We start from the raw sequence: 20371 nt of genomic DNA on the forward strand, positions 1-20371 counted from the left end.
GGCATTGTGTAAATTATTGTTGATGTGCGTGTTTCATTCCCTTATACATAGTTAGTTGCCACATCTCTGAACATTGAGCTAGTGTGCTGTTGAGGGGATATATTATTTTGGCCAGGTGAATTGTCCTGTTTTGCGCTGCCTCTGAGGTAGTAGAGGGGAAGGGGTTAGGAGGGGTGGTTGTAGTGGTGGTGGCGCTGGGTGTTGTGATTTGGTTGTGTGTTGGAAGTGCATAATTAGTACTTCTATCACATATTTGTCTTTAACTATGGTTGTGAGTTGGATGTAATTCACGCAGTGCATTTGTTAGTGGTAAATAGAACTATCGCCTCTTCTTTTAGGTAGTAGTATAGATTTGGTTTGTTGTTGAAAGTATGGGGATGTGGTATTTTTTTTCCTTTTTTTCTACGGGAACGCCTAGTTTGTATATTATTAATGTTAGTTATGGTTCTGATTTGTAGTGATTTTCTTGGAGGAAGGAATCAATTGAAGAGTGGTAATATTTGCAGTTTTTACTAGATTGAGAATGGGATGTTAATTAAAAAAGATAGAAAAAAACAGATATTCTTAATTAACATTACTAATAGGAATTATCATTAAAAAAACCTTTGAAATTCAATGAAATAAACATAGGTTTCAGGCAGGTTATAGTTAGGAATTATCATTTAAAAAACCTTGGAAATTCACTGAAAAAAACATAGATTTCAGGGGTGTTATAGTTAGCTGGACATTTCACTCTTACAAAACCATTGAAATTCCTCTGTTATAGTTAGTTGTACTAACTGTAACTCTTGCACCCGCAATCCACTAGTGATGATGTCACACATTATATCATCCATGACATAGTCAGTGACATTACTGATAACATCACTGATGACATCTCAAAGGACATCACTGATGACATCACTGATGACATCATCCACGTGACAATCAGATACACCTAGTCATACACTAGTATATCCTTTCATCACTGACTGTAAAATACAGAGTAACATATTTTAATCCATTGACACAGCAATACAGGTATTTAAAAATCCACTCAGTGATTATTTGATCTACACACACATCTAATCAATTTCCTATAGATTCACTCATACTTGTTGTCAATGATCAATAGAACACTATCAAATATACTTGCACACCAGTACACATCCATTTCAGTTATGCAGCCATCCTACTCATTTTTGCAAACAATGTATCATATTATCAATTACTCAGCTACACACTTATACAAATAGCACTTCATTTATTCATACAGATAGTAACTCAAACTTATTGTGTTATGAAATCACTATTACAAGTATACAGTTATCTATAAAGTCATGCATGCAATCAATGAGTCTTATGTATACTTATTTATATACAACTGTCACATACACTGCCTTTAATTTTTCTACTTTGCTGGACATGTACAAACTAGCTCCCTTGAAAAAACATCAAATCAAACAAGGCAGCAAGAACGCCCCCTGGCTCAACGATGACCTTAAGAAATCCAAGAAGCTCTGTCGTTCCCTTGAGAAAACTTGGAAAAAAGACCCAAACACTATCACCCAACCGCCTTCAAAAACTCCACCCGCAAACACCACCAACTAATCCGGACAGCCAAGAAATCAGCACCCAAAGACCGACTAGACAACAACGCCCACAACAGCAAGGAACTTTTCAACATCATCAAAGAATTCACCAACCCCACCGCCAGCTCAAACGACATCACCTCCTCCCAAGTCCTCTGTGACTCCCTCGCCTCATTCTTCCATGACAAAATCGCTGACATTCATAACAGCTTTGACAACCAACCAGTAAACCAGTCAACCTCACTCACCTCCGAACCTGTAACTCCTCCGAATAACCTTTTCGACTGGAACCCAATCACCACAGAAGACACCATTCGCCTAATGAACTCCATCCACTCAGGATCCCCTACAGACCCTTGCCCCCATCACATCTTCAACAAAGCAAATTCCATTATCGCACCCCATCTCCGAGACGTCATCAACTGCTCCCTCAACTCCGCCACATTCCCAGAAAGCTGGAAACACGCCAAACTCAGCGCCCTTCTGAAGAAGCCCACAGCTGACCCCACCAAACTCAAAAATTACCACGCCATCTCGCTCCTCCCATTCCCTGCCAAAGTCATTGAGAAAGCCAACAACAATCAGCTCGCCGCCTTCCTCGAAACCAACAAATCACTTGACTCCTCACAGTCTGGCTTCTGAGCCAAACACAGCACCGAGACTGCCCTCATCGCAGCAACAGACGACATTCGAACACTACTGGACAACGGAGACACAGTCGCCCTCATCCTCCTTGACCTCTCTGCAGCCTTCGACACAGTCTGCCATAGCACCCTGATACAACGCCTCAGAAACATCGGAATTCAAGGAAAAGCATTAGACTGGATCATCTCGTTCCTCGCTGGAAGAACTCAGAGAGTCCGCCTCCCACCTCTTAAGTCAGAGGCCACCGAAGTCATCTGCGGCGTCCCGCAAGGATCATCACTCAGCCCCACCCTCTTCAACGTCTACATGAGCCCCCTCGCAACCATCGTACGTCAACACAACCTCAACATCATCTCCTACGCTGATGACACTCAGCTGATCCTCTCACTCACCAAAGACCCAATCTCCGCCAAAACCAACCTACATGAAGGGATGAAAGAAGTAGCCTAGTGGATGAAGCACAGCCGTCTAAAACTGAACTCGGACAAAACGGAAGTCCTTATCTTAGGCGCACCCCCTTCCACCTGGGACGACTCTTGGTGGCCAACGGCCCTAGGAAAAGCCCCCATACCGACGGACCACGCACGGAACCTGGGCATCATCCTGGACTCCTCACTCTCGATGATCAGACAAGTCAACGCCGTCTCATCATCATGCTTCAACATCCTACGCATGCTCAAAACAACATTTCGCTGGATCCCCATCGAAACAAGAAAAACGGTCACCCACGCACTGGTTACAAGCCGTCTGGACTACAGAAACACCCTTTACGCCGGTACCACCGCAAAACTGCAGAAATAACTCCAACGCATCCAAAATGCTTCTGCCAGACTCATACTAGACATCCCCCGCACAGACCACATTTCCGTTCACCTGAAAGACCTTCACTGGCTCCCCGTCAACAAGAGGATAACGTTCCGTCTCCTCACCCACGCACACAAAGCCCTATATGATCTTGGACCTGATTGTCTCAACACGCGCCTTTTCTTTTACACCCCCACCCGCCAGCTGCGTTCGTCCAACCAAGCCCTCGCCGCTGTGCCGCGCCTCCACAAAGCCACCATGGGGGGAAGATCCTTCTCCTACTTAGCGGCCAGAACCTGGAATTCCCTTCCCACCCACCTACGCCTTACTCAAAACCACCTAGCCTTCAGAAAACAGCTTAAAACCTGGATATTCGATAAGTAAACCCCCCCCCCTTCCTCAAGCGCCTTGAGACCCTCTGGGTATGTAGTGCTCTATATAAATTCTGACTTGACTTGACTTGATTGAGAAATATTTTTGCTCATCACCACGCCCATAAAGATGTTCACTCACTCAAACAACTATTATAACCTGTAGTCTTAACGTCATATACCTACTGAATTAACAATTGACATATCTTTGGGTAGTCACAGATCCCCCACCGAACCACACACACACATTCACTCTCCTATATAAATAGTCAGTTACCCCTTTCGACGCTGATGACGAGCTGGGCTTGTCATGGTGCACACTGGTCGTGCGCTAATGACGAGCCCAGCTCGTCATGAGCCCCACCCTTGGGGGAAGCTCTGGCGCTCCCCCTAAGGGTGCCCGATCATGCTGGCTGGGATGGGGATGGCAGCGGAAGAGCTTCCGCTGCCCCCCATCCCTCCCCATGGGAATTCTGTGACGTCAGCGCGCACGGCGCGTGCTGACGTCATCAGGGAGTCCCGGCGCTCGGGAAGCCATTTGCTTCCTGAGCGTCGAGGAGTCAGGTAAGATTTTTGCGTGTCTGGGGGGGTTTGGGGCCGCAGGAGGAATCAGGGGAGAGGAAAGAGATTTTTCTCTCCCCTGATGTCTCTTTGCAGGGCATTTCTGCCTCACGATCGCGCACAGCACCAGGGATTTAAATTTAGTTTATAGGAAGCGACCTCTTGGGCAAGGGTCACTTCCAGGTGGGCTCTGATTATGTTTTGGATTTTCTGCCCCCCCTGGGGGCAAATTGGCCCGTTTTTTCAGCTGTTTTGCCACCAGGGGGGGGCAGAAATTCCCCACTAGAACCAGGGATATGTTTTGGGGCATATTTTTTTATTTGGAAACGACCCCTTGGGCAAGGGTCGCTTCCTAGTGGCTAATAATTTTGTTTTTGATTTTCTGCCCCCCCGGGGGCAAATCGGCCCATTTTTTCGGCCGTTTAGCCCCCAGGAAGGGGCAGAAAATTGCCACTAGCACCAGGGATATTTTTTTTTGCAAGGTAGTAGTGACCCCTTGTGCAATGGTCACTTCCAGGAGGGGGATTAATTTTGTATGTACATTTTCTGCCCCCTGGGGGCAAATAGGCCAGTTTTTTTGCCTGTTCTGCCCCCAGGGGGGGCGGAAAATCTCACTAGGCACCAGGGATAGTTTATTTTGCAATGGAAGTGACCCCTTGTGCAAGGGTCACTTCCAGGTGGGGGGTCAAAAGTAGATTTACAGTTTCTGCCCCCCCAGGGGCATTTAGGTCTGTTTTTTTCAGCTTTTGTGCCCCCTGGGGCGGCAAAAATACGCCACTAGACACCAGGAATATTTTTGTTTATAATGGCGGCGACCCCTTGGGCAAGGTTTGCTTCCCAGAGGCAACTTGTTTTAGGAATGCTGTTCTGCTCCACCCCCACCCCCCAGGGGATGAATTGGCCCTTTTCTTTTCTAGTTTCAAGTTTCAAGTTTTATTTATTTATGATTTTGGAACTCAAAAGAGATCCACATAAGGAAACAACATGCACAAATACATTTACAGCACAATCATAGATAAAAATTGCAAAAAAGAAAACAGTTAAAAACCTCTAATATATTTCTAAGAAACTTTAAAAAAAGTTAAAAATGTTATAACAAAATATTTCATTAGGAGGATTATAGATAGAATCTAATAGGGCAGAGGCTGAGAGAATACTTAATTGAAGACAAAATGGTCTTAGCCATTTACGCCTATAAGGGGTTAAAACTGGACATACAAAAAGCACATGGTTAGTATCCTGGATAGAGTCATTGCAAAGATTACATCTAGCTGAAGAGCCATACCATCGGACAATAATGTATTCAATGGAAGTAGATCCTGCCTTAATAATAATAAAAATCTGCGCACACCATGAGGAAGATTCCAGGTAACATATGGTTGCGCTTTATTTATTAGACAGGTATCTATGATCCTGGAGACATACGAGCTTCCCTATCCATCTTAAAGCTTAATTCCCAAGATGCCAGCTTCAAGGTGGATTTCAGTTGATATGCGGATAAAGAAAATAAAACTGTTTCATCAAGTTGTGAAAGATCAACTGCGGTTCTGAAGTTTTTCACAATTAAGGAATGCTCTTTAAAAGATCCTAACAGTTCTTTTTGGATAAGATGTCTTAAAGTGCCAGATTCTCCCCTAGTTAGGTTAAAGACCCATCACACTATCCCTGCTAGTCCCTGAACCCAGCTGCTACACAGGCCAAATTCCAGCCTGAGGGCAGCTGTGGAACATGATGTATTAACTGTAGTCAGATACCGAAGACATTTGCCTTCAGTAGAATTTAGGAAATCCCAATCACTTATATCGAGTAATTCACTACCATATAGTAGTGATGCTGGGATTTTAGAGCGGTAAACTTCTAACAAGATAGCAAAGTGTCTTTTACCTGTAGAATTGTAAAGGGAGAATAGACTTTTACCTTGAACAATTGCTTTCCTGATGTTGTTTGCTATGTGAGCCTTATCGCTTAGATTACCAACAATAGTTTTTCTGAGGAAGACATAGGATTTTACCACTTCTAATCTCTGTCCCCCTACAGAACAAGGAAAGCTCACATATTTTGTTTTTTTCCTTCCCGTCATGCACATTACTTTACTTTTTGATACATTTATCTTCAAGTAATGTGCCTCAGCATATGCCTAAAGTGCCTGCAGACGATTATTTAATCCTTTTGGTGTTAAATCCAGAATTAATATATCTTCGGCATATAACAGACAAATAATTGTAGAACCCCCCAGCATAGGTGCAATTCCTTCACTTGTGGACAAAACAAAAGGAAGATCAGATATATAAAGAGAAAATAAACCAATAAACAACCTTGTTTTAACCCATTGGCAGTGGGAATTACTTGGGACAATCCTCTTTCCCCGCCTAACAAGATTCTACACCAGGTGTCAGAATGGAGAGCCTGAACTAAATCCAAAAGAATGGAAGGCATACCAAGGTCCGATAACTTCCTCCAAAGCAAAGACCGATCTTCTGAGGTTCCGTGACGATTTGAACCCGTGTTTTTCAATATTGTCGGAAATACATAATATTGGTATCAGCGAACCGCAAATGATCCATTTAGCATATCCTGGTGTTTTCGCTACGATACGAGCAAGAGCACTCCCGTTATGAACACATTTCTGATCTACCCACGGCATCCATCTTAGATCATGTCCGCCATTTTGTGTTTCTTGCCCTCACATACGCAATAACCTCTGATCACTTCATTTCGATTAAGGACACGTAGCCTTAGCCGGAGATTCACCTCTTTCTCTCCACGTGTACCTTAAACCAGATCACGCTGTAGCTGCATGACTCAACAAAGGCTGCCTCCTCTGCCCGAGGCTAGCCCACCTGAACTGGTTCTCGTGTCCATTGTCCCGATCATGATTAGGCGGCCGAAGCCGGTAGCCTTGCCCATTTACAACCCACAAACATCTCTTATCCCGCTTTCCTATCTCCTGCACCTGGCTCTGCTCCTTTCCTTCTGGGCCTTTATTAGGGGGAGGTAACGAAATTTACGATGAGGCGGTCCGGCTCTTGAATGCAATATTGACAAGGGATTGTGATGGACTAGTGGGAACCCCTCTTCGTGATGTTTGGCATCAGATATTATCGACAGTTCCTGTGTAACGCCAAATATTTATTGTTTGAGACACAAAGGTTTGGGAATGTACTAACATGTGAAATATTTGCCTGGAGCACAATTTTTAGTGTATAAGGAGCAACCCTCAATGTACAAATCGAACAGGCTCCTGGTTACTGCCTATGCGTAGTTTCTGTGACTTCTGTGTCCCTGCAGTAATAAACCTTTGGTCTTTGACGCCACCATCGAGAAGCCCGTGTTTCTGTTCATTTGCGCACCAAGGCAGGTGGAACTCCGGGGTCTTTGGGTGTTGTTCCCTGACACCTCTGGACGGAACCAAAAAGTCCAGAACTCCAATTGGCGCCCAACGTGGGGCGACGTCATTCGGTACCGGTCCAAAAGCCTGAAGAGTTCGAGAGGCTTCGTGTGAAGATTTCCGAGGGAGGCGCCCCACTTCATCGATCCCGGCATATCGCAAAAGTGGCCCGAAGTTCTCTTCCACGGGGGTTCCCGTTCAGGACGGCTGCAGTGGGCCGTTGCCTTGACCGTCGCCCTGTCTTGGACCCGAGGTGCAGCCCTTAGTACAGTGAAACGTGACGGGTTTCTCCTTGGTGACGTCTTCAGTGCCTCAGTTAAGTATTTAGTGATAGCTAGCTGGTTACTTTGTGAGGATTGTTAAAATCCTTGATTGGTTCTTGGTTTGGTATGGTTTCGTAAGGTTATCACTAGTTGTTCTGGTTACGATAATCTATTTGGTTCAGTTTGGGTATCGATACATTAGTTTGGTTTTGGTAGGCCTAAGTTCTTGGTTCGAGTGCACATATTTGTTCCGTGTTTTGTTTGTCTTGTGTTCCGGATTGAAAATGGTAAGTCGGAAAATGTTGTCTTGTTTCGGTTGCAACCATGACTCACGATTGGAGGATTCCTGTCTGGTTCCTCCGATTGGGACTCCCCTTTATGACTTATATTGTAAACATGGTGTGGGTCCTATATCCTATAACGAGGTGTGGGTCCGCTATACTAAGAAGGATGGTGTCCTTAGCTGGCCACTACATGGTAGTTTTGAACCCGAGATTCTTGATAATTTAGAAGCGAAATTGTTTAGTAAGAAAGCCAGGCCGGCAATGTTTGATTCTTTCCGTTATTGGCGAAAGGAATCCAAACAGAGAGAAATGAAGAAATTTAAGAAAGAACAGAAAGAGAAAGAAGAGCTAACTCTAGAGCAAGCAACTAAACAGTTGCAGGATAATGAGTGCGAGAAGGCTATAGATGTAGCAATTAGAGAGCATAATTTAGCGATTGACAAGTGCTACCCTGCCTTGCCATCGAAAACAGCTAAGATACTAGAGGATCCCGAAAATGATCCCCTGTTGTCTTATCTGTTACGGTCACCTCCACCGTATGCACAAGGTGCTACGGCTCCACTTGTACCGAATGTTCAATTGCCGGTTGCTGGACAACCTGGTATTCCTGCTCCTGCCCCTCAGAATCAAGCCCCTGTGCCTCCTGTGGTTAATGTGAATGTTCCTACGGCTCCTCCTCTTCCTGGGTTGCCGACTTCTATACCTGTATCTGTCTCGCTTACACCTACTACTTCACAAACTATTTTTCTCGATACTCCTATTGCCTCGCTATCCGTTCCTACTTCTACTGTGTTCTCTACGTCTGCGAGTGTGCTAACTCCACTTTCTGTTCGTCGAAGAATCACTGATTCTGTTACTAATATGTTATCTCCTTTCTATAAGACTTTAATTAAGACTCCTACTTCTGATTCAGTTCAGAGACGTAGTCAGCATCCAAGTACTGAGGAACGGGGAATTTTAGATTCCACGGCTCTCAGATGGATTCCGAAAAGTAGAAGATACAGTACGAGAGATGTGCTAGACACATTTATGCAGTGGAAGGAACCAACGCAACGGTACGTCTTTGATGAGATGTGCTCGTTGTTACGTGAGGAAATAGAGGAAGATGATGTTGAATCAGACTTGGAAGATTTAATTAAAATTCAAAAAGAGTTTGCTGCAGGAATGATAGTGGGCGATAATATAAAAGAAGCGATGGAACTTATTTTAAGTTTTAGGAATGATCCATCTCTTCGTTCGCCGAGAGATTTAGAGAAAGGTAAAATGAAGCTAAGTCGCCAATATCCTATGAGGGAGGTTCCTCCAATCTGGCGCGAAGCAATACAACGTGATGATAATGCGGGTATTGCAGCTGCTCCAGCACAGTTCCAACGAGTGTGGATACACATTCCATGGAAGCGAGCTGAAGTGCTAGCGGTGAAACAGGCCTTGCCAGATCCGCGTAAAAATCCTGCTGGATATTACAAGGAATTAACACAGACAGTTGAGGCTTATATAATGAACTTAGCGGACATTGACATGTTATTTGGAAATGTAGTTCCACAACCAGTGTGGGCTAAAATTCGTAGGGAGGATCATCAAGCAGCCTTAGGTGGTGATTGGGCAGCTAGCACTGCAGCGGATGGTCAGCAAACGGGTGGTGCAAAACCCGAACCCCTAATTGCTAATCTTCCAGGTAGAATAATTGACTTAATGAAGACTCTGATGCCTGCGTTGCGTGTTAATTGGGATAAATTATCCGCATGCAAGCAAAAGAAAGATGAAAGTGTCTCCGACTTCTTCACAAGGTTCGAAGAGACTTTTGTAGATCATAGTGGTCAGGATATGAGCACTGAAGGAGGACAGAGACTGTTTGTCGATAAATTTGTGCATAATTTGTTACCTGAGTTATGCAATAAATTAAAGGATTCAGAGAGTGCGTGGGCTGTTTCTACAACTGCGCAAATACTTGCGACTGCACAGTACTACGAAAATAGGGATAAAGAGGAAAAGGAAAAATCAGAGAAGAAAACGAAAAATTTAAAAACTAAAGTTCTTTTACAGCAGGCGTATCCGCCTCGCACGAATCAGACTAATATGCAACAGAATTCGTATCAGAGGACAGATTATAGTTCAACGAGGCCTCAATATCAATGGAATCAGTGTGCGTACTGTAAGAAAGAGGGTCACTACAAAAATGAATGTCCGATCTTAGCGCAAAATAATGCTGCAGCAGCTCAGAGAGGTCGTGGTGGTTTTGTGCAGAATTCTAGAGGTCGAGGGCGAGGTGTTATACCTCCGCAGACGAATGATTGTCCTTCCAATCACTTTGATCAGCGAAATGGACAGCCTACTGAGCAGAATAGATCTCAGCAATATCTTGTTGAAGACTATTGTGAAGTGGATGAGGGATTTCAGCAAAATGGGTACTAGGACAGCCATGGACAGAGAGAGGGAGTAGTATCAGTTCCAGTGGATCAGAGTGGGCCTTATGTCGCAGTAGCAACATCAGGTGTAGTCGAACCGTTTCTGTTGGATACTGGTGCCGCAAAAAGTTCTATCATTCATGCGAAACTCCCTGGCGCACCTTTGCCTGGCTCAACAAATGTTTCTGTAGGTTTTCAGGCGCCCCTGTTTACAACCCGATATCTGGTCCTTTGTCTATTTCTGTTGGACCGTGTCAATTGAAAGCACCCCTGATTTTGACGACAGGTTGTAATGAAAACCTGCTTGGTTTGGACTTGTTAAAACGACTATATGCGACATTGTACTGTTCTCCGGAAGGGGTACAGCTTACTTTGGGTAAAAGAATCACTTCTCCGATGTACTTGTCAATGGACACACTCCCGCCAGAGCTGCGCTCACTCCCTGATTCTCTTTGGGCGACTGGTCCTAATGATGTAGGCCTTTTAGAAATACCACCGTATGTAGTAACTTTGAAAGCAAATGTAAAATTTCCAAGAATTCCCCAATATAAAATATCTAGTGAAGGAGAACGTGCACTTTTATTGATTGTGCAAGATTTGATTATAAAAGGTGTGGTTGAAGAAACTCGAGGAAATGTCTGTAATAGTCCTGTATTGCCGATTCTGAAACGAACTGATCCTACGAAACCTCCAGTGTACAGGTTTGTCATAGACCTTAGAGAAGTTAATAAGATTGTGGTTCCGCAATTTCCTGTGGTTCCAGACATTACTGCCTTGTTAACATTGATTCCTGCTACAGCCACTTGGTTCTCAGTCATCGACTTAAAGAATGCCTTTTTCAGCATTCCGATAGCCGAGGAAAGCAGAGATATTTTCGGCTTCTGTCTAGGAGGTCGAAGTTTCAGATTTAAACGCGCTCCACAGGGCTACTGTGAAAGTCCATCTATTTATAGTCAAGCATTAAAAAGCCAGTTAGATTCTTTTGTCCTTCCTCCAGGTTCTGCCCTAGTACAGTATGTAGACGATCTTTTAGTGGCTGCCGATGACAAGGAAACTTGCAAAGCAGCTACAATTTCCTTATTGCATCATTTGTCTGATCTGAATCACAAGGTGTCACCTTCCAAGATGCAATACTGCTGCCAAGAAGTGACCTACCTAGGTCATCTCTTGTCAAAGGAGGGAAGGAAGTTGACCCCAGAAAGAATAAAAGCAATTACGCAAATGAGTGTTCCACGCACACAGAGAGAAGTACGTGCCTTTTTAGGTATTACCTCCTACTGTAGGCAGTGGATTCCAAATTTTTCTCTTTTAGCGAAACCATTGGTAGCTTTGACTGGGAAAAATGTTCCGAGTCCGGTGCCATGGTCTGATGAATGTCAAGAGAGTTTTACTGAATTACGAAAAGCATTGTGTTCAGCTCCTGTATTGGGTACACCTGATTACAGTAAGCCATTCACGCTCTACGTTCACGAGAGAGAAGGTTGCGCGTTGAGTGTCCTGACACAGAAATTTGGTGATAAACAACGCCCTTGTGCGTATTTCTCATCAACATTAGATCCGGTAGCTAGAGCGTTACCTAGTTGCTTGAGGGCTACAGCGGCAGCTGCGGCTTCCATTCGACAATCTGCTGGTCTGGTAATGAACAACATGCTAGTGGTCATGGTTCCTCATGCAGTGGACACGCTCATGAACCGAACTAAGACACAACACCTTACTAGTGCGAGATTATCTGGTTACGAGCTGACATTACTAGCGAGTCATATTCAGATCAAAAGATGTAATGTATTGAATCCAGCAACGTTGTTGCCGGCTAATCAAGAGTCGAGTGATTCCGAACCACATGATTGCTGTTTCAAAACGGAGGAAGAGACAAAAGGACGCATTGATTTGAGGGATACTCCATTATCAGATCCGGATGGCACGCTGTATGTGGACGGGTCATGTTTTAAATTGGAGAATGGTGATGTGACTGCTGCTTACGCAGTAACGACTTTGAAGACGATTGTAGAGACTGCAAGAGTGAGTCAGAATTCTGCCCAGGCTGCAGAATTAATAGCTCTAACGAGAGCATGTGTTTTAGCTAAGGGAAAGAGAGTGAATGTGTTTACAGATAGTCAGTACGCATTTGGCGTGGCCCATAGTTTTGGCCGTTTGTGGAGAGAAAGAGGTTTCATTACGTCCCATGGGACTAAGATTCAACATGGTCAGCTAGTTAACGACTTGTTGGAATCTCTAACCTTGCCGACTGAAGTTGCGATTGTAAAGTGCAGTGCTCATAAAGCAATCACGGATGATGTTGGTCGTGGGAATGCTTTTGCTGACGAAATTGCTAAACAGACAGCTAGAGACACGATGAGTAGAATGTATGTTGCAACGTCTGCAAGATGGATCGCTGAGTCTGGGATGTGTGAGGACACAATGGAAAGTGTGAAAGAGATTCAGAAAGAAGCAACTGAGGAAGAGAAACGTGTATGGAGAGAGAGTACGGGCAAGTTGGACTCGAATGGATGTTGGATTGATTTGACAGAGCAGCAGCGTTGGATGTTGCCGGATGCGTATGTGCTTGCAGTAGTGACAATGGCGCATGGAGTAGCACATATAAGTTCTAAAGGTATCTGTAAGATGTTGGCTCCAGTCTGGAAAAATGAGGGAATCAGTAAGTGTGCGGAAAGAGTGGTGAAAAACTGTATGGTATGCCTGATGCATAATCCTGGCAAGGGAACTCCAACTCCTGCTGGTCATTTCGCTCCTCCTTCCTGCCCTTTCGAAGTGATACAGTTAGACTTCATTCATATGGACCGCTGTAATAATTTAAAATATGTCCTAGTGGTGGTTTGTGCTTTTTCCAGGTGGATAGAAGCATACCCACTGAAAGACAATACTGCCTTATCAACTGCCAAAATTCTTCTCAAAGAATATTTCCCTAGATTTGGAATGCCACGGATTGTATGGTCAGATAATGGAAGTGAGTTTATAGGGAAAGTTATGCAGAGTGTATGTGCAGGCCTAGGTTTGAAACAAAAATTCCACAGTGCGAACCATCCCCAGTCAGCTGGTTTAGTGGAGGGTTACAATGGCACCCTCAAACTGAAGATAGCTAAAATACAAGCATCCACGGGTTTAGCCTGGCCAGACGCACTTCCTTTGGCTTTGTTATCAACAAGAGCAACTGTACATTCTAGAGTGGGGCTTAGCCCATACGAAATAGTCTTTGGCCGCCCAGCAAATATCTGGGGCGTGCCAAGGCCTAAGGAATTTAACTCTCTAGAATATCCTATGTTGATAGACTACCTTTACGACTTGACTGCTAAATTGAGTCTTATTCATCAACAGGTTTTCGATGCTTTGCCAAAGCCTCCGGAGAGTCCAGGGCACCAGCTGAAACCAGGAGAATTTGTTGTCATCAAGAACTTCGCGAGGACGAAGAACCTTCAACCGAGATTTGTGGGGCCCTTCCAGATCTTACTGGCAACGAGAACAGCAGTTCGTGTAGCTGGCCGCAAACACTGGGTACACGCATCACATGTAAAGCGTGTACCCCTGCCGCTCCCTTACGACGACTGGGTAAAGAAGGGAATTGGTGCCTCCGAATCTGAAAGCACACCGAAGTTCATCTCTTTCAGCGATGCCGAATTGATTACTGACACTTCAAAACCTGACTCTCCTCCTGAAAAGACTACTTTGAACACTGAACATTTGTCTCCAGCATCAGAAGAAACTTTGCTATCTGCGAACTTAAACACTGCAACAGCTGCTAGTGATACACTATTTTCCGATCAGACAGTACCTGCGAAGCAGAGATACAACTTGAGAAAACGTAAAATGGACAAATAAAGCAGGCAACTGCATATTGTGATTTTGATATATTGAACATTTGCCTTCAGCCAGGAAGTTTGCTATTGTTTATTGTTTTTTAAATTGCCTTGCCGTCTGGGTAGCCGTAGGGTCGTGGCTGTGTGCCTAGTTTGAATCTGCAGGGGTCTGACACAAGGTCGATCTTTCTGTTGGTTCTGGGAACTCCCAGGGCTGATAGAGGCATTTTCATCTACGTACACATCATCAGTGGTCGCGAGCGGATTGTAGAAGATGGAGCTTCCTGCGCTGCAACGAGAAAATGTGATTTATGTTCGCAGAAACAGACTTTACAGAATTCTTCGTAGCAAATGCTTTTTGATGCAATGTGCCGTTACATTTTTGATTATTTTAGCAACATTGGTGGGTGGAATCGTCTTTAGTATAAATCTGATTTTTGTGCCAGTGACTACAGTACCTCCCCTTGATCTTGCCACTTCTACTGTTTCTTCTATACACTCTTTTCAACTGTTTCCTGAACATGAGCAAGCCCGACGCTCAGAGTTCATTAACAACACTTTTGTACAGCTCTTGCACCAACACCAACTGGTAGTTAACACTACAGACTGCTGGGTGTGTGGCTTGATACCCCACACTATGGATAAAGGTATTCCCTATCTGGTTTTGCCTTTCAGCTACAATGGATCATTTCAGGCCCTTCAAACCATCTTTGCTTATGCCCTTGATACCTATCCTCCACGTCCACCACGTTCCACTAGATATAACTCTGCCAACAAAGCTTTAGTCCAGGGAATTATTGACATAATCAAGGATGTCAATAATACTCCATCATACCCTAGAGACGAACTGCGAGTGTATTTAAGTTGGAATACTTCAGAGTATCGCCTTAGTTTAGGAGAAAGCAAGCGTAAAAGCTCAACTCCAATCTGGGTCGTACCTCACCGAGGTCAGGTCTGTTTGCAAGGTAATGGGAGAAATCCAAGAGCTCAGCTAGGGAGGAGTGAGTGCGTTGAGACTTATGTGTTTCCGGCTAACTCTTCCCCTGCCTTCCTTACTGCTAGGGGTACCTACTTCATTTGTCGAGACCGGGCATATACATGGTTACCTGCTGACTTTTCGGGTTCATGCTATATTGCTCGATTGTTGCCTCCAACATACACTGCTTCATCTGATTACCACAGAACCAGAATAGCGAGAGGTGTCTTCAGCAAGGAAGATACTGCTGGTCAGGAAGCTGGAGACTTCATCAAAGGCTTCCTTCCGTTCTGGGGGCCTATGGCCAATAGTAGAAACATACGTCAGCTAACACGGGTAGTTGAATCTACTATTACTGAAACTGCTGGTGGCCTTAGTAATTTGACAGCTGAGCTTCAGGCGGATAGACTCATGACGTTGCAGAACCGTATGGTTCTAGATGTTATACTTGCAGATCGAGGTGGGGTATGCAGAATGATCCAATCGAGCTGCTGTGTCTTTATTCCTAATAATGCTCCAACAGTCTATGAGGCGATCTCTAAGCTACACAAGATTTCCGACTCTATACATATAGACAAGGGAAACTGGTCCTTTATGGAGTGGTTTTGGACTCTGATCTCAGCATGGGGGTGGAAGGTTCTAATGGTCATCGGTGTCATCTTAGTATTCCTATTCTCATGCTGCCTGATTATCCAGTGTGGTCCCACTCTGTGTAGTCTTTGTGCTGCAACTTGTTTTAGGAAACCACCTGCGATTGGAGAAAAGGCACGAGAAAGGATGATGATACAACAACATGTCACCGACCTGATGAGTATAGAACTAGACTCTGATATAGACTGAGTAATTGCCTATGTAAGGGCAAAAGGAGGGTCTGAGGTTCCGTGACGATTTGAACCCGTGTTTTTCAATATTGTCGGAAATACATAATATTGGTATCAGCGAACCGCAAATGATCCATTTAGCATATCCTGGTGTTTTCGCTACGATACGAGCAAGAGCACTCCCGTTATGAACACATTTCTGATCTACCCACGGCATCCATCTTAGATCATGTCCGCCATTTTGTGTTTCTTGCCCTCACATACGCAATAACCTCTGATCACTTCATTTCGATTAAGGACACGTAGCCTTAGCCGGAGATTCACCTCTTTCTCTCCACGTGTACCTTAAACCAGATCACGCTGTAGCTGCATGACTCAACAAAGGCTGCCTCCTCTGCCCGAGGCTAGCCCACCTGAACTGGTTCTCGTGTCCATTGTCCCGATCATGATTAGGCGGCCGAAGCCGGTAGCCTTGCCCATTTACAACCCACAAACATCTCTTATCCCGCTTTCCTATCTCCTGCACCTGGCTCTGCTCCTTTCCTTCTGGGCCTTTATTAGGGGGAGGTAACGAAATTTACGATGAGGCGGTCCGGCTCTTGAATGCAATATTGACAAGGGATTGTGATGGACTAGTGGGAACCCCTCTTCGTGATGTTTGGCATCAGATATTATCGACAGTTCCTGTGTAACGCCAAATATTTATTGTTTGAGACACAAAGGTTTGGGAATGTACTAACATGTGAAATATTTGCCTGGAGCACAATTTTTAGTATATAAGGAGCAACCCTCAATGTACAAATCGAACAGGCTCCTGGTTACTGCCTATGCGTAGTTTCTGTGACTTCTGTGTCCCTGCAGTAATAAACCTTTGGTCTTTGACGCCACCATCGAGAAGCCCGTGTTTCTGTTCATTTGCGCACCAAGGCAGGTGGAACTCCGGGGTCTTTGGGTGTTGTTCCCTGACACCTCTGGACGGAACCAAAAAGTCCAGAACTCCAATACTTTGTCAAAAGCTGTGGAGAAGTCTATGAACGCTCGATAGACTCTCCCTCCTCGGACCTTGATATATTTTTCTCTTATGATCTGCAAAGCCGTCAAATTGTCCATAGTACCATGCTTTTGCCTAAAACCCGTTTGCTCAAGGGGCAAGATTTCCTCCTCAACCACCCAATCATTAATCATCTTAAGCAAACATTTCGCAAAAACCTTACCTATGGCATCCAAAAGGGCAATTTGACGGTAATTATTTGGGATGTCCAGTTTTCCCTTCTTATGCAGAGGGACCAATATGCTCCCCTTCCAGGAGGGGAGAACCAATTTACGAGTGAAACATAAGTAAAAAATCGGGAAGAGAACTTTACTCCACATCTCACTATTTTGTTTTATAACTGAATTGGGAAGCTCATCTGGAACCATTGCTCCAGAGGAACGCAAGCCCTTAATAGCAAATTCAATATCCGTTTCGGAAGGTGGTCCATATTGGGAGCTATCCACATGCGTTCTATCATAATCATGCACCAGTCCATTACTAGCGTATAAATTCGAAATAAACCCGACTCAAATTTGTTCTTCAATTGGGATTGGTAGTGGTCTGGATCTTAATCCACAACCTTCCCCAATAAGTGTCCAGAATGTCCTAACTTGACGCTTGCAAACTGCTTCCCGTAATTTACCTATAGGGAGTCTTCACTTTCACGCTTCAATTTGGCCTTCATCCTGCTCCTCCTTCATCTTAATAAAACAATTCTGTGGTTTCTTTCAGAGAAATAGATCAAATATTGTTCCCTTACTAATTTATTTATTTCGATATTAAAGTTCCGAAGACAACTGGGGATTACTTTAGTATTGTTTATAGGATAGGATTTTTTTGCATGGAAGTTACTCTAGTCATAAAATCGGCAAAACATCTAAGTTCAGAACCCTTCCAATAGATCAAATTCTCCACGGTATCCTCTAAAATGATTGCTATCTCCTTAATAGCCCTGAAATTCCAATGACATCTACCAGATTTGTCTCCAAAACTTACTAGTTCACTATTTAGTGACCACGAGTCCGTTGACGATATGTTCACATTTACTGTGATAGTAAGTACCTTGTGATCACTAAATACGGTATTCAAAATCAACAAATCTTTCAAAATATAAAAGGAAGAACTCCCTACTACCACATAGTCCAGGATGGATTCACTCTTATTGGACTTGTGGGTAAAATTTGCTGGAGTATCAGAGGGCATTCTTCCATTAACTATAGTGCCATCTACTTCTGACAGTTCTTCTAGAAATAATTTCCCTCTCTTATTAGTTTTTATATTGGCTGGAAACATGGCTTGAGGTATCTGTAAGGATTCTTCCTTAAACACATTTCTGAAAAGTTCCAAACTATAATTAGAAATTTTACAATTAAAATCTCCTATCAAAATTACGTGAGGGGGAGAATCAGTATCAAGTATGTTCTTTATATAAGAGAAAACCTTTTTTAAACCTACATTATAACATGTTTCGGGGGGAATAAAACATTTATCACTATAATTTGTTTGCTTGGGTTGACATTTGCGACATTGCGCAGTGTAATTGCTTGAAAGAAGTTACTAGGATCTAGATAGTGAACAAAATTCCAATGTATCTTGTTAGACAACAAACAAGTTACTCCACCCTTAGCATGGCCTCTCCTGGAGGAAGTGGCTCTGCCATCAAGCGAATAATAATCCTTACACCCGAAGAATTTTACATCGCACCAGGTCGCTTGGAGACAAATCATGTTGGCTTCTAGTGTGTGCAAATATTGAAGTTTTTCCTTTTCTTTTCTATTTTTTGGCCGACTAGGCCATAGGGATTGTGTTTTGTAGTGTGTGGAAGTGAGCCCTTGGGGAAGGCTTGCTTCCAAAGGTGGTTATATTTTTGGATGTTTTTTACTGGCTGCCTCCCTTGGTGCCAGTCGGTCTTTTTTGTCCTTACTGCCTTAGAGAAGACCGGGCAAAGAGCGGGCCGTTTGAGGCTGTTCGAGTACGGGAGAGTCCGGTCCGGGCCCCCTCTCTTTGCCTGCCCCACCAAGACTACTGTCACCTTGAGCAATGTGCACACGGGAAACAAGAAGTAAAACATCTTCCCTTGCTGCAGCCGGAGCGGTTAAAGGCCCTATTGACACCTACTTTGCCAAGGCTGGCTCACTCCTGATCGAGGAGATTCAAGTCCTGGAGCGAAGAATTTCACAAGAAATTGACTGGGTAAGGAGATCATCTATGGGGCCCATGGCACTAGCTAGAACGCCTGAAAATAGTTTGGGTAGGCCTATCACGCATAGCTCTGATCAGGTACCATGCCACCTTACGGACACTTTAACAACCAATCCAGAACTCACTATAGATGTTCCAAGCGACCTAGAGGACATGAGCCTGATGGTTCTACCCAACACCCAAAACACCCAGCCTATACCACCGCAGAACACAGAGGTAGCTCTAACCATAGAATCTAATAGCGACAACAATAAGGGAGCCAGAGAGGGGGCCATCCCTAAAAAGAAGCAAGGGCCACAAAACCCAGAAGAACTTAGGTCCAAAACTCCTAAATCCAAACAAACTAGAGGTAAGGGGAGCAAATTAACTGCCCTTGCTCCAACAGGGGTAAGATTAGGAACACCAATCACCTCCAGACCACCCAAATTAACCCCACCTTCACAATCTACTGTCAATGTTCAACTAGATACCTCCTCAGATGACATCACCTTGGAGGATATAGGTTCATTGCTCAGGACTCTATTAAGTCCACTGGAGGCGAGAATGATTAAGATAGAAGCAAGATTAGTGAGTATCGAAAAGGCAACTGTACAACTAGCCGATGCTAGGAAAACTGATAGCAATATGACCAAGATATCAAAGGAGGGTACAGGCTCTAAACCTTCTAATGGTAATAATTTGCAGGCTGTATTGAATAATAAACCACTAGACCCAAAACCTAAACCCATACAACCTGCAAAAAACAATGCACCACAACCCACAGTTGCACACAAAGCCCCGACACCCTCACAGCAACCAAATACTGCTACTCCCAAACCTGCCTCTTCATCAAAACCAAATCCTACGCCATTGACTAAAACTAAGCATGATCCCCCACTCGAGGGAGAGAAGCCACATACCAAACGAAAACTACAGTTTGTAAATCTCCCACCAGAAGCCGCCCCTTACACCGTAGTTTTGGCTGGGGTCCCGGAACTCGACCCCCCCACATTTGAAACATACACCTCACTCAAGAACAAAGTAATAAACTGGCTCTCGGTAAATAGACCACTCCCGAGAGGAACAGCGAGTGACATTTCCACAACTAAGAGAGTAGCATGGGTGGGGCATACTAGGAAATCCATTAGAGGAGATTGCATTCTGGTCTCCTTTAGAGACCCCAACACATATATCTGCTCCTGTGCTACTGATGAGGACTTTGGTAACATCATCCAAACACTTCCCCTCTCATTTTT

Source organism: Lissotriton vulgaris, chromosome 2_1 (genome assembly GCF_964263255.1).
Source record: "Lissotriton vulgaris chromosome 2_1, aLisVul1.2, whole genome shotgun sequence".
In the NCBI taxonomy this organism is placed as follows: domain Eukaryota; kingdom Metazoa; phylum Chordata; class Amphibia; order Caudata; family Salamandridae; genus Lissotriton; species Lissotriton vulgaris.